This window comes from Protopterus annectens, chromosome 2.part1, assembly GCF_019279795.1.
Source record: "Protopterus annectens isolate FY-2018-M chromosome 2.part1, PAN1.0, whole genome shotgun sequence".
In the NCBI taxonomy this organism is placed as follows: domain Eukaryota; kingdom Metazoa; phylum Chordata; order Ceratodontiformes; family Protopteridae; genus Protopterus; species Protopterus annectens.
In genome coordinates, this window is record NC_056729.1 from 1797959831 (window position 1) to 1797975747 (window position 15917).

Sequence of the window (15917 nt, forward strand, 5' to 3'; positions counted from 1 at the left end):
TAGCTTTTTAATTCATTGGTTGATGTTTATGTCATGTGATGAATGACATCATTCATGACTGAAAAGAGTCAATAAACCATTTCACCCACCAGGTCATCAAACAGTAATAAATAAATAAATTTGTCATTATTTATTATGATTTTTTTGTTTGTTTTTATTCTTAAAAGGAGTTGTATGATGGATTATAGGATTGCATGGACTTTATTTGTCATGAGTTTAGATATTTTTATTGAAGTCACTGAATATGAATACAATTCAAATGGCCCTAATTTTGACTCAAAATTTTAGTCTGTCCCTCTTAGTCTGTCTTAAAACTCGTGACTGTTGGAGAAAAGGTGGTGAACTGCACTAATGTTAGTAATTAAAGTTATAGCCTTCTTTTAGTTCAGAAAACAAATACTAATTCATATTCTTATTCTGTCAACGTCTCAAGCTAATAGTACTAATATTTTAAAAGTGTCCCTGATTGTCCTTGATTATTTCTGGCTTTGTCCCTGGTTCAGTTAAGATTTGTCCCTATTTGACTGAGAGCTATGGTCACAGAAAAAAAAATCCATACCAAACGGCAGGAATATCACGTAGTTCCCAAGCCAGTGATACGTCACAGTCGTTCAAACTGCAGCTAAAGTCTCACTTACCCAACTACTGACTGTGCAGATGTGCTTCACCAGATTAGTCTTTCTTGTTGTGGAATTAAACATTTTTATTCGATACTGCCGAGTCTGGGTCTTGGCTACTTGGAGTGGTGATTCGGGTTTTTCTTGGTGCATTTTTTCGACTCCGTACACCATTTTGTTGTTCTTCACTAGATTAGGACATAACTCCTCTCCAGCCTCATTCCTGCTCATGTCCCTCCAAATCCTTCTCCTACTACTACTACCTGAACTCTAAGTCACTCTCCTTCCACCCTTTTATTATACTCTTTCGCCCTCAACTACTCTTGTCTTCTGTTTCTCAATTCTAACTCTCTCACTACTGTACCTCTTTTACGACATTTTGTTTTCTGTTGAAAATAGCAACAATATGGCTGTCTGTATAGTTTATAAAATTTAAAATGTAGTTCTCTCTCTTCTGAAAAATGTTGTAAAGACTTGTATATTATTGCCTTTTAAATGTTAGTGTCACTCTGACTATTATTTGCTTGTATATTGGAGCCTTTCTCCACAGGCATTTGTTGAAAATGGGTCCTGTGCCAGTCGGACTTTCCTGGTAAACAAAAGCAATAAATAAAATACATATGCACTATGTCATGGCTTAACAAATTCAGTTCAAAAGCTAGAACTGTGCACAGAAGCAAAGAAATGTCCACTTCTTTATTAAGAGTCAGCCAGCTGTAAACCACATGAAATGTGCTTACAACAATATGGGCACATATTAGTAAAATCACCAAACGAACTGCAAAAAACACACGAGAATCAAACCACTACGGTCTATCCAGCTACCAAAAAGTTTTATTCACAAGTACTCCATAAGCACTTTTGTTCCATTCAGTATGTGGATTACAGTACCAAAATGACACAATGCTATGCTACATTTAGGTAGACCCTTCTGTTTGTGAAATGAAAGCTTCACAGTCTATGATGGATCACACTAAACTATTAGGAATGGAGTGTAGTAAATGTCAACATTAGTTACCACTGATAATATTCAATACTGTAAACCTAGACACACTTAACGTGGCCTGAACCAGTAAGCCATTTACTATTGACATTTGCCTAAAGACAACCATTTTGTATTCTGAGGATCTGAAAAAGTATGGCATGCGATGCCCAGTAAATGCCTTCTGCATTCCAAACCAAGAGTCAGCATATGCCACCAAGAAAGACTGCTAAAATATAATCACAGTGACTATGTTAAAAAGCAGTACAGTGTAGAAAAGGACTGTGATTAAAAGTAACAATAACCATCACATGTGGTCCCACATATAGCAGGTCATTAATGGAGTGGGGGTATTACCAGTGCAGTATCCCTCAACACCAACAGCATAGGCACAACAGGGAACTTTAGGGCAGGATGAAAGTATAAAGCAAGCACTGAGGACAGTGTGGGGAATCAGCAGTGCAGCTGTGGTGTGTTTTTAGGATAGAGCGTTCTTCTTTTAATAAAAATGCAGTGAAGGTGGTGGAAAATAAGCATCAGAAATATAGCTGCCAGGGCTGGGTTGCAAGAGAGGTTAACAGGGTACTCATGTAAGCATAGCAACAGAAAAATACAACAGGAAGACATAGCAATAGAGGGCAATCACACAAACAGTGATAGCACAATGTAGGGGCAAATACAGGAAGAGGATGGGTAGTGACTTGGAGGATGAAGTAACACAGAGTGAAGGTGTTCACACAAGAGTGCAGGGATACAGATGCTAAAGGAGTAGGTGGGATGCTTATGATTGCCCTTCAAAGAGGGAAGTCTAGGCCACTCCAAGGTGAAATGACCATATCAACACAGGAACCAGCATGACATCCCTATGAGTTCCACCCTACAATGTTTGTTCTAGCAAATCCATGGATAAGGGACACATAAATCCTTTCCAGCATAGAGGGTGTGCAACTAAGCCCATAAAACCAGGTGGCAATGGCCAGCTAACCATTATCTTGACTACCTCTGCCACTGTCTCATTGTTGCAGAGCTCTGGAGCTGTAGCCTAAAGCCCTCTTTCACCACAGTGTGTTGACTTCACTGGTATTCTTCTACGGATAGGGGCATAATGGGAGTAAAGGGTCAGTAGAACTTACCGTAGCCTGTTATCCTATGAAGCTAACACAACTTTGCAAACAATGCATATAGGCGATAATGAGGCAACAGGTCACAACCTGTTCTCTCATCTTCTAACATATCTTTAGTTTGACCTGCCATTGTTTCCTACTGCAGTGCAAAGATTACATCAGGGTATGGTACACAGTGATATATTCTCAGCATTATAAACTGGTTGCATCAATATGGCAGTGTGCCTGCAATGGATATGAGTACAGCTCCTGACTAACTTTGAAGTACCCATCATGTGACACACCTTGTAGCCCATAGCAGTAATGTTAGGCATATTAGCAATATAAGACATGTTGCTGCAGCAAGGGTCATATGACTTGTAGGATTCCTCTTCATGTGCCCAAGATGGGGTTGGTTGTTTATTTGTTTTGTTTTGTTTTTGCTCATATATAGTAATTCAATGTTTTATTGCAGCAATATGTTTTTGCTTGTTACCTATTGTATTAATGATAGGAGCTCAGAAGTAAGAATATAAGAAGGCTTTGGAGGGGGGTTTAAAACACATACATAGAGGTGCAGAGAGCTTTGCTCTACCCCCCCCCAAAAAAAAATGCTCATTTTAGATTACTGTATGTTGCACTGCAAGAAATGCCATTTAACTTAAGCACGATGCATTTCACACATTTGTGTAGTTGAGTTAATGGGTTTTGTACATTAATGAATGTGCTACTATGTTTAAAGCATCTGTGTTTTGTGACCGTACAGTAAACCCAACCTAAAGTACAGCACTGCAAGCAAGTAAAATGAAGTGCACTGTACACACAACTAAAACGAAGTGCACTATACACACAACTAAAATGAAGTGCACTATACACACAACTAAAATGAAGTGCACTATATACTCAACTAAAATGAAGTGGACTATACAAGCAACTAACATGAAGTGCACTGTACATACAACTAAAATGAAGTGCACTATACACAAAACTAAAACAAAGTGCACCATACATGCAACTAAAATAAAGTGGACTATACATGCACTTCAGTGACAGTATTGACTAGTCTAAATAAAATGGCATACATAAAAGAATGAAAGGAGGTCATTGTCCCACTGTACGCATCTCTCATTAGACCCATTATAGAATACAAAGCCCCATTTGGTATGTACCTCTCAAGACATCTGTTAATTTCACACCTCCAGATGCTCCAGCTGCCATCAGTGGAGATCATCATACCTATGTCAGACCTACACACATGTTCTATAAACACCAGTCTTATTTTTCAGGTCAAGTGCAAGGTCTTCCCAACCATCAGTCTTTTTACGTAGGGCTTGCTTCCTATGAAATAATCAATATTTTTTGCTTCAGAAGTAATAGTACAAGCATACTGTTGTTTCCTTTTCTCCTCATGCAGGGGTAAGGTATAGGTTCATAGGTTCATAGGAAGTTACTAGGCTAGTAGACCTAGAGCCTTTACAAGCCTAGCCATGTTAATCCCAAGTATCCCCATTTGTTCTTTTTGGGTAGTTCGAGGAATGAATTTATCAACAGAGTGGGTCTGGTATCAACACCATATCTCTCTTCTCTCTCTGAAAAAGTGCTTATATATTTAGGGAGGGTGGCCTAATGGTTAAGGTGTTTGCCTTACAAACACAAGGTGCAGGGTTTGAGTCTCACAAGGGATAATTGGCTAAGCTTAAAATGGCTCGAAAGGGCAGTTAGCTTAGTACTAACCTATGAACCTATAATTAATTGTGCAGTGGTGAAAGGTAAAATGGCAGCAGTGTTTGTTTACATGGCAGGATACTAATGTTAGTCTTTCATTTGGGTTGGGAGGGTGGCCTAATGGTTAAGGTGGTTGCCTTGCAAACACAAGGTGCAGGGTTTGAGTCTCACAAGGTATACTTGGCTAGGCTTAAAATGTCTCGCAAAGGCAGTTAGCTTAGTACTAATCTATGAACCTCTATGAACCTAAATGTTGAATAATTCAGTCATATTTCATATGCAGTGCATAAATGGTTGCCTTTCAGTATATGAAATTTACTAAACCTGCCTTCTCAGAATGACAATGCAATCAATATGGTGCCAGACTTGCAATATGATACTCATGGCTGGCTAGTGCTTTTGGGCAATAAGGAAAATTATGCTAGGTTCCTCTGTGATCTTCTGGACCACATGCCTAGTAGCTACCTATGAACAAATCTAGAACAAACCATCCAAAATGCAAAAAACATAAGCAAACAAAATGGTTCCTTTAAACTACACACCTGAAATTATCTATCTATCTATCTATCTATCTATCTATCTATCTATCTATCTATCTATCTATCATAGGAGGTTACTAGGCTAATGGCCCTGGGGCCTTTAGAAGCCTAGCCAAGAGTTTATCCCCAGAAAAGAAACCTCAGTCAGCACCTGTCGCCCCTGTCAGTGAGGGACACAGGTGGAATCCATGGGACAAATCTGTGGTTTCCCATCCACTCACCAAGGTTGCACTTGAAGAGAGTCAGCTGCGTATTTTGTTTGACGTGTATGGAGAGTCTATTCCAGAGATGGGGCAGCCTCTGGGAGACAATCGTGTCTCTCCAGCAAGTTTTGTTAATGTCACATATTAGATTTAGGCCTTTTGATTGGGTAATGCGAGAGGAGTTAGACTTAAGGATATGGAGCATCTCTAGTAGGGCAGGGTCCAAGACTGTCTTCTACATGAGACACAGATCACCTCTGAGCAATCTCTATGATACTGAGTACAGTGATAGTGATTTGAGCCTGTCCAAATAGGACAGGTGTTGGAGGCCATGGATTCTCTTTGTGAGGTATTTCTGTGGCCTTTCCAGCTGGAGCAGGTGTAGGATGCTGTACTCAATTATTGGCCTAATGAGAGAGGAATACAGAGAGGTAATAACCACCTTTTTTCTGGATGCAAGCCCTTTACTTATGAGATGATCTGCTCTGAGCTACAACAGAATGACATTAAATATACTGATCCCAAGGATATTGCCAATATCCTGGCAGATCGATTCAGTGCAAACTTCACCTCCCCTCTCACCCCCTAAAGGGCCCATCTCAATACCGAAAGATTGCCAAATTCCAGTAATAATAGCCACACAGGTAAAAAACAGGTAAAAAACACACTCTCCAAAGCTAAGAACACAGCATCCGTGGGACGACATCCCAGGCTGTGTACTACATGAACTACAAAATGAACTGGCACCTCACCTAAGTGCCATGTTTAATCACAGGTTCACCTCAGGCTTCATGCCCAGTGAGTGGCGCACAGCTACAGTTATCCCAATCCACAAGGGGGGATCCACCTTGGATCCCAGGAACTATGGCCCCATCAGTCTGATGAGCCTGATCTGCAAGGCCATGGAACATATTATCATGGAACTTGTAAACAAAGACATTGGCAACCTTCAAACACTGGACCTTACGCAGTTTGGGATCGTGAAGGGCCAATCTTGTCTTCTGAACCTGACTGACTTCTTCAAATCAGTCTACAGAGTTGTGGACAAGGATAAGGTGGTCCACACAGCCTATCTGGACCTCACCAAGGCCTTCAATACCACCCTCCACTCTGGAATCATAGATAAACTTACTAAGCTTGGCATTAATCCCTACATCACTCGATAGGTTGTCAACTGGCTTACTGACAGAACCCACACTATAAAAGTAGACAACTCTAAATCCAGTTCCAGACAAGTGACGAGTGGAGTACCTCAGGGTTCAGTCCTGGGACCACTCTTGTTTGGCATCTACTTCTCTGAAGTACAGGCCAACACTAAGGGACTCTGGCTAAGAAAGTTTGCAGATGACTGCAAACTGGGAGCCATTATTGAATTCCCAAATTACGTGGATATTCTACGAAAGGGCCTTACAGAAACAGATGCTTGGTGCCAGAGCCATGGGCTCAAGCTCAACGCCAAGAAATGTATAGCTATCCCCTTTAGGAAAAAACATGTACCCATGAATTACCACATAGGTGGCAGTACACTAAACACCAAAAGTGTGATAAGAGACTTAGGGACACAGGTGAACAGTGGTCTCACCTTCGATAACCACATTGCCACAACAGTCAGGAAATCCTTCTATGTGGCACACCTCATCACAAAGGGACTTCCATTCAGAAAAAGGAAGTCACTGTCCCACTGTATGCATCTCTCATTAGACCCATTATAGAATACAAAGCCCCATTTGGTATGTACCTCTCAAGACATCTGCAACAACTGGAAAGGCCGCAGAAATACCTCACTAAAAGAATCACAGGCCTAAAGCAGATACCCTATGCTGATCATCTAAAAAAACTTCACCTATACTCTGTCGCATATTGTCTACTCAGAAGCAATCTCTGCTTAACATACAAGGCCATGTCAAATCCAGAGTTGTTGGACATGCTACACTTAAAGAAATCCCAATCCCTCAGAGACACATGCTCCAGGGATCTAAAACTTGTCATCACAATGAACAAAACATGCTGGAGGGATAGATTCCTGACCCAGAGACTCCCCAGACTCTGGAATCGACTGCCTATACATGTCAAGCAGAGCACCTCTTTGGCCCTCTTCAAAAGGAACCTTGATGATTGAATGGGAGATAGCAAATTCACCCCAGGGATCACGTCAGTCACCCTGCTAGACAGGGGTCCAGGGAAGTAAATACTGTGGGAAGAAATAGCCAGGGAATTGTTATGGCTAGGCTTGTATAGGCCCTAGGGCCGATAGCCTAGTACCAACCTATGAACCAAGTAAAAGGCTTTTCTGACCATTGCTGCTACATAATGGCTGAATGTGCAATTGTTGTCAACCTGTGTACAGAGGTCTCTCACCACAGGTTGTGTGCTTAGGGGGTTAATGTTGATGTGGTAATCAGTAGGGGCATTATTTTTGTCGATTGGTGTGATAATACTTTTTTTTTCATTTAACTTAAGGCCATGACTTTGACACAAGTCATTTCTTGCTGTGAAACCCTCTTGTAGTATGTTAACATCATTTGGGGAGTCAATGACAGCACTCAGACTTACAGTTGTCAGCAACCTTGGTCAGCCACAGGCTTTTTGTCTTTGCCTGGACCTCTGAGAAGTAGATACCAAACAGTAGGGGTCCCAGGACAGATCTCTGGGGAACACCACTAGTGACAGGTCTGCTGTTGGAGGTGGAGGCACCTATTTTGACCTTGTGGGTCCTATCGTAGAGCCAGTTGGCCACCCACACTATGAGATAGGGATTTATGCCAAGTTGTGTTACCTTTTCAATGATGCCCGATTGGGAAGATTGTGTTAAAGGCTTTGGCCAAGTCAAGGTAAGCTGTATGTACGGACTTTCCCTCATCCAGGGCCTTGATGACAGTCTCAAAAAAAGTTAGCCAGGTTCAACAGGCAAGATCTGCCCTTGACAGATCCAAATTGGGTGGGGTCAAGTGCTTGGAGATTGCCTATGTCCTTGTTTATGAGGTCCATAATAATACACTCCATGACTTTACAGATCAGACTTGTCAAGCTAATGGGGCAGTAGTTTCCAGGGTCAGTAGTGGCACCACCTTTGGGCAAGGGAATAACAATGGCAGTTCTCCACTCTGATGGAATGAAGCCTGTACTTAGGCTGTGGTTGAATGGGGTGCTCAATGGAGAGGCTAGTTCTTGCTGGAGATGGTGCAGAATAGATCCTGGGATACTATCAGATCCCACGGAAGATGTGTTATTTGCCTTGGATAGGGCCTTTAAAACTTGATCTATGGAGAAGTGAGGTGTGGGACAAGTATTGGGGATATGGAATGGGCCTTTGGGGGGACAAGAAGGGGTGAAGTTTGCACTGACCCTATCTACTAGCAGGTTTGCTAAGTCAACAGGATCAGTGTAAGTGGTAACATTAAGAACTAATTCGGAACAAACCTGGGCTTTGCCATGGAGGTTCCAGACTTAACTGAAGAAGGCTTTGTGGTTACCCCTTGTTTCAGAGGCTAGTTTTGATTCATAATTGGCTTTGGAGGTTTTCACTAGTGATCTAATTTGCTTGTTGAGGCTAAGGAGGGAAGTGGTGCTGCACTTCCTGGTTCTGCTCCTAACATGGAGGCAGCTAGGAGAAACTGTGCAGTAATGGAGGGAAAAGAGAGTTGATCTGTTGGTAATAGCAATGTGGTTTTGTCAGTCAGACACAAAATCTATCAATTTATATTTATTCCTTTGTTGATCAAGTTAGTTCCACTAGGTTAGTGGTCTTTTTACAGGGGAGACCTTAGGTGGTGTTGGAACTCGCTAGAGTAAGTCCCGAAACAGGGAGACCAATGGCCGAAAAAAAAAAACAGACTTACACATACTAAGTCTGAAATGGCCATTTTTCAGAATATTCCCTTTTCTCTGAGGTATGGTGATCTTGGGATTGGTATATATAAATGTTCAGGGTGTGCAGGGGGACAAAGTTTAAATGAGAAGAGCAATGTTTGAGTTTTGTTCTTTTTCTGTAATGTATTTATTTATTTATTTTTTTTTTTGCTTGTCAGCACTCAGCATTTCAAGTGATGATATCTCAAAAGGGAGCCGGTATTTTTACTAATGGGGAGATTTGGCCAGTGCATCAGGGAAATTCCCCTACTATTTTCATTGTGAGGGGGAGCATTTTTGCTGCTGTACTTCCTGCTTCTGCTCCTGGCATGGAGGCAGCTAGGAGAAACTGTGCAGTAATGGAGGGAAAAGAGAGTTGTTCTGTTCGTAATAGCAGTGTGGTTCTGTCAGTCAGACACAAGATGGTTGAAAAGTGAGTGGAATAGTACAAATAGTCAGTGTCTAGCTGACTTTAAAAATCAGGATTTTGAAAAAGTTTTTGGTAATTAATTGCATCTGGAGGTTTGTCTGATGAAAAACTGGTTGGTTTATTGAATAAAGGTGATCCTGGAGAACAGTCTGAGATTTCCTGGTCAGATATGATAGAAAAGGTTTGTGGAACGGACAGTGAGTTAGGTGGAAAAGAAATGAGTCATGAGTTGGATGGACATAAGTTACAGAAAAGCATATGCTGATGCAGTTGGAAGAACAAAAGGTACTGTAAGCTATTAAGAAGAAAAAAAAGGTTTGTTGTTCAAATAAGAAAGAAGAAATAATAGAATGATATTTTGTGTGAGATAATTTAGTGTTACCTTTGTGAGTTTTGTAGAAAACTACATTAGATCCTTTTTTTCATTTGGGGAAGAGACATTTTGTGACAACATTTGAGACTGAAGACTTAATAGAAAGATTTTTGTTTAATTGTGAAAAAAGAAGGACTTGCCCATGGAATTAATTTATTTTTTCTGGGCAAGGGGACTTGATTAAAAAAAAGTGTTTGTTCAGTTTTGCACTGATGAACATGAGTTAAAAGATCTTAAAATTTATTTTTCATTTATGTGTTATTCATGTTCTGATATTGTGAAAGTTATATGAGAGAGGCTTTTGAAATGGTGGGGTGGAAAGTGGATGTTATTTTAAACTATGAAAACAATCTGATAACGCATTTACCAAGTGTTATATATGTAGATTGTAATAGAGGAAAATGTAGGTATATGGACAGCCAAAATCTTTTTTTTTTGTGGGGATTTCAATCATCTGATAAATAAGTATACAAAAATAAGATGCAATCAATGCAGTGAAAAGGTCATATGATAAGTAAGTGTAAAAAGAAATGCAGAATATGTAAAAGTGAAGGACAATTTTGGTTAGATTGTAAAAAAATAAGCAATATAATGTTTAGCAGGATGATGAAGAAAATATTGTAATGTCTGAGAGTAATGAGGAAGTAGGGAAAAAGGGGGAAGCTGTTTAGTATAAAAGAATGAAATAATAAAAAATGACTTAGATAAAAATGTTACATTAAATGGGAATGAAGATTACTGTACTGAGAGTGTTGAAAATGAAGAAGACAGTGTCAAGTCAGATGTTTGTGAAAGGAATGTAAAGGATGTTAGGAAAAGCTATCTGATAGGTTCTAGGGTACGGGTGAGGAAAAGAAGATTCAAATATTCATCACCAAAGATTTAAAAAGGGTAAAGAGCAATGTTAAGGTATATTTCAGTTAATAAAAATAATGAAAAATCAGATTCTGAGGATCAAAGAAAAATTGCACATAAACTCAGAAAAATATTCACTTGGATTAAGAATAAACAATAAGAAAATTAACATTTAAAACACTCCTCTTAAACTTAAAAAGAAGGAAAAGTAATAATGTTAGAGTGCGTTCAGTAAACGTGAATAGTATTACTAATATTGTAAAAAGAATAGGGATATTGGTGCATTAAATGTGATGCAGACCATATTCTTATACAGGATGTAAGATTCCTGACAGTGACGAAAGAAGTGAAAAAACTGTGATATAGAAAAATAATATGGAATTTAGGAAATGAATGTTGTTCTGGAGTACCTATATTGTGGAAAAAAACAGTACGACATTACATATAATAATGGTAAGGATGAGAAGGTTAACTGTTGTGAATGTTAGGTGGAGAACATATGTTCATTGAATTAATTATAGCATTATAGAGAGAGTCTGTTTCCGCAAGTGGTGGTTACCATGAAAATTATCATTGCAGGGGACTTTAATTGTCATTTATGTGAAAGTGTTAAAAAGAAATGCAAAGATGTTTAAAAAATACAACAAATGTTAAAATGTGATAAGTGAGCTGTGTAGAATAAAAGTCAATGGCCTTATAGAAAAGGGGCAATTGAATCTGAAATAGATTATTTTGTACTATCAGAAGGTTTGGGTGCAGCAGACAATGATATAGTACAGATAGAGTTTTCAAATCATTCAGCAATTTGAATGGAGGTGGTGAAAGAAAGGGAGTATATTACAAAAGAAAAGGGAACAAAAAGAATAAATGAGAATTATGGGATGAATTTGGAGAGTGGAACACATTGCAGTTATGGAGAGATCAGATAACCATGAAGGACTGTTATAAAAATTGGACTGAATGGTGGATTGAATTTAAAGTGAAGTATAAAAAGTTTTTTTTTTTTTTAAATTGCAGGATGATGTAAGAAAGGAAGAGAAAGGGAATTATAAAAACATGTATAGATATGTACTGGAGAATTTAGACATGAATACAAGAGAGTATTATGATATGGAAAAGGAAATATACAAAAGAAATTGAGAAAAAATTAAAACATTACTGTTTAAGCAGATGCATTATTTATAAGGGAGAAGGCAGAGTGTTTCCATATTTGAGTAAATAATTAAGGATGATATTAGTATAATGAGGGAAATGGAAAATGTAAAAACAGAGGTAAAAAGAACAGCAGAACAAATTATGAGTATTGTATGCAGAAAATATGTATAAAAGTAAAAAGAAAGAAAATAACAGAAAACAGAAAGCAAAAAAGAAAAACTGAAGAAGAGTTAAGGTAGAATTTGAAAAATAAATTTCTATTAATGAATTAGATAAAGGAATGTTGATTCAACATCAGGTCCAGATAGTATAAGCTATGAAATGTACAAGAAATTAAGGGATTAACAAAGGGAGTGTTGTAAATATTTTGAATGAATGGTTGAAAGAAGGATTTGTTTATGAAGAGTGATGTAGTGGGATGTTAAAATGCATATGGAAGAAAGACGAAAAGAAAGAAATAAAAAAAATGGAGTCCTATCACATTAAATAATACAGATTTATATTTCTGATGAGAATAATATAAAGGAGAATGGAAGGAAGGATGAAAGACATTATGGAAGAAAATATGTTGTATAAATGGGGAGGGATACCAGGAATTATTATTGGTGGTTTGAGAAATTGTGGATTACATTACAAGTAAAAGTGAAGATGTGAAACTTATGGTAGGTGAAATTTAGTAAGGTGATGTGACTGCTGCATATCCGCAAGTCAGGCTCCACTCGAGTAACCCGCACATGCAGCCTCAACCTGGTCTGTGACATCAATAGGACTTGGCGGGACAGATTTGTGTCCCAGAGACTTCCCCATCTATGGAATAGACTCCCTTTCCATGTCAAGCAGAATACTTCTTTACCCCTTTTTAAGCGCAACCTGGATAACTGGATGGGAAATAGAAAATACATCCCTAGAATTCCACCTGTGTCCCTGCCGGACAGGGGCATTGGGTGCTAAGTAAAAGTGAAGATGTGAAACTTATGGTAGGTGAAATTTAGTAAGGTGATGTGACTGCTGCATATCCGCAAGTCAGGCTCCACTCGAGTAACCCGCACATGCAGACTCAACCTGGTCTGTGACATCAATAGGACTTGACGGGACAGATTTGTGTCCCAGAGACTTCCCCATCTATGGAATAGACTCCCTTTCCATGTCAAGCAGAATACTTCTTTACCCCTTTTTAAGCGCAACCTGGATAACTGGATGGGAAATAGAAAATACATCCCTAGAATTCCACCTGTGTCCCTGCTGGACAGGGGCATTGGGTGCTAATTTGTCTATGTATGGGCTAAACTCTTGGCTAGGCTTTTTAGGGCATCAGGGCCAATAGCCTAGTAACTTTCTATGATCCTATGTATAGTAAGGTGTACATTATGGGATGTTATGAAAAGTATTTAATAGGTAATAGAATTAGAAGAATGAATATTTCAGCATATCAGCATAACACACTGACAGTCTTAGTGAAAGGGTGGCTAAGTAAAGAAATATGCATGAATCATGGTATAAGCAAGGTTGTCCCATGAGTGGGATATTGTTTGCATTAGTAATGAATGCAATAGTGAGTGAAGTGGTTTATAAAAAGCAAAAATGCTAGATATGTATCCAAAATGAAATGGTGATTCCAGTAGTTTTGACATATGCAGATGATATAGTTGTGGTTCCTAAGAATAAAATATGAATGAGGAAAGTGTTGTTTTGTCTGAATGGATGATTAAATCAAACATGAATATCTTTGAATGCAGATAGAAGAGTTTTGCTGATGTTGTGAAAATCTGAGGGGTGTGTTTTGCAAAGAATGAAGTATCTTTGTTAGGGATAAAATGTGGGTAAAATGTTATAATTATTGGAGTTGATAAAAGTAAAGAAATCAATGTATATTATGTGGAAAACGTATAGATCAGCATTCAGGAAAAAAAGTTTATGTGGTGAATTCTGTTTTAATTCGAAAAATGGCATATATGTCAAATAATTATATTGTTCAAGAAAAATATGAAAAATAAATTGTGCAATTAGTGTTTTCTTTCATATGGGGTTCAAGATTAAACCCAGTATGTTGTATATGAGTGAAGATGAGGGAGATTCAGTTGTTCATTCTGCTTTATTAAATTTTGTATAGAGTATTAACATGGGTAAATGCAGCGAATGAGAAATTAATAGTAAGAATGTTTAAATATAAGTACAAAAAAGTTTGGAAGATAAAGAGAATAAGAAAATGGGATAAAGATTATATAAATTAAGAAATTAAAAAACGATCAAAAAATAGTAATATGGAAATGAAAATTGGATGGTATAGAGAAGAATAGAAGAATGTGGTATAATAATGTGATAAAACAAAAAGATGTAAATCCATGAGAAAGATTACCAGAAGAAGTGATAAAACCCATTAAAGTAAGATTGTAGAGTGTCAGGATTTCCTATGGGACTATTAAAAAATAAGTTACTGGTAAAGGGGAATATGGTATACAAAAAGAAAAATGAAGAGTGTGTTTATATTATGGGGATTAAGAGACAACTGAGCATATTTTGTAATGTAAAAGAGTGGCTAAATTCTGGAAAATGCATGAAGAAAATGTTTTGAGAATAATGACATAATATAGATATGAATATGATTATGGATATTATAAAAAGAAAATGAAAGAATATGTTAGAAGTGTAGATAAGAATTTATTTTATGTAATATGGATTATTTGGAATGAAATACTGAACAAAATTTTCTTTCATGGGAAATGGATTTTGACTGATATATTGCAAAAAAAATAGATAATGGTTGTAGGAGAAGGAGTGGGGGTCGATTATGGAAAAATAATAATGATCATGGTACAAAGGAATGTGTATAAGTGTACCTGTAAATATGTAAAAAATGTTTTATTTATGCTGTGTTAATTAAATGATCCCTACTTTTTTGATAGGTGACATGGGATCTTTTACATCCACCTGAGCTACCACCAGCTCAAGCAGGTGGGATCTCAGTTTAACATGTCATTTGAAGGAAAACTCACTGAGGAATGCAGCACCCTCTAATGCTGCACTGCAGAATCAGCAACCTAATCACCTGGAGTGTGACTAGAACCCACAGCCTTCTGACTTTCCAGCACTAAAGGTGAGTGTGCAATCTATAATTTTACTGTCAAGCAAAACAAGGTGTTGCTCCAGGCAGTAAGGAAGCATGGTTTGGCTCTTTTGGGTCTGATCAAGGCCTGAGCACAGTGCAGCTGGGTATGGGATGTGACAGTGCAGCAAGGCAATACTGTAGGTACACATGGCTGGAGAATGCAAGCATGTCAGTGCAGGGTAACAGAGATAAGGGGCAGGACACAAAAACAGACCTATGACACTGCTGTACCCTGCTGTTCTATTAGGTAGAGCTGCCTCCTTCAGCACTCTGGAGGTTGAGTTATTCTTAATATCCAGGAGGTACAACATGAACAGGAAATACCTGAAATGTTGATATTGGTGTGGCACCTGGACAAGAAAGTATATATTTATATATAGCAGCATGTGTTTATACTTGGATGCGTTTCTTAATGGCCAATGGTTATAGGTAATTCTACCATATATGCCACACTCACACCTAAAGGGACACAGGAGTCTTCATCACACATCTCCAGAGCAGTTCACTCAGATGTGTGTTCTGCACATCATACAGTATGATAGTGGGGGTGGGGCAGATGTTTGCTGTGATCTGAAGAGTATTATCCGTACATATTATTTTATTTCATATATATTAAGTATACCTCACAGCAGTACTGACACACCTGGTAAAGCATTACTGATTTATCATGTTTTTTAAGCACATGTAAGGTAGGGATGTATGCAGGAGGTATACATTATTTCTGAGATGAGATTTAATGCACGTCAGGTGAGGATGTGTAGAGGAGGTGTATACTGCCTCAGGTGGGTTTTTACCTCTCATTGTCTTAGTGGGCTACAGTCTAGGAATTCCAGAGTCACACTTGCTGTAGCTGGTCATAGTGATACCAAAGCTAGGTCAGATACATCATTTGATGATAGCAAAACTCCTGTAACTTCAAAGACCACCACTCAAATGCTTGATGATGATACATAGACACTGGACATAGCACCTGAAATACA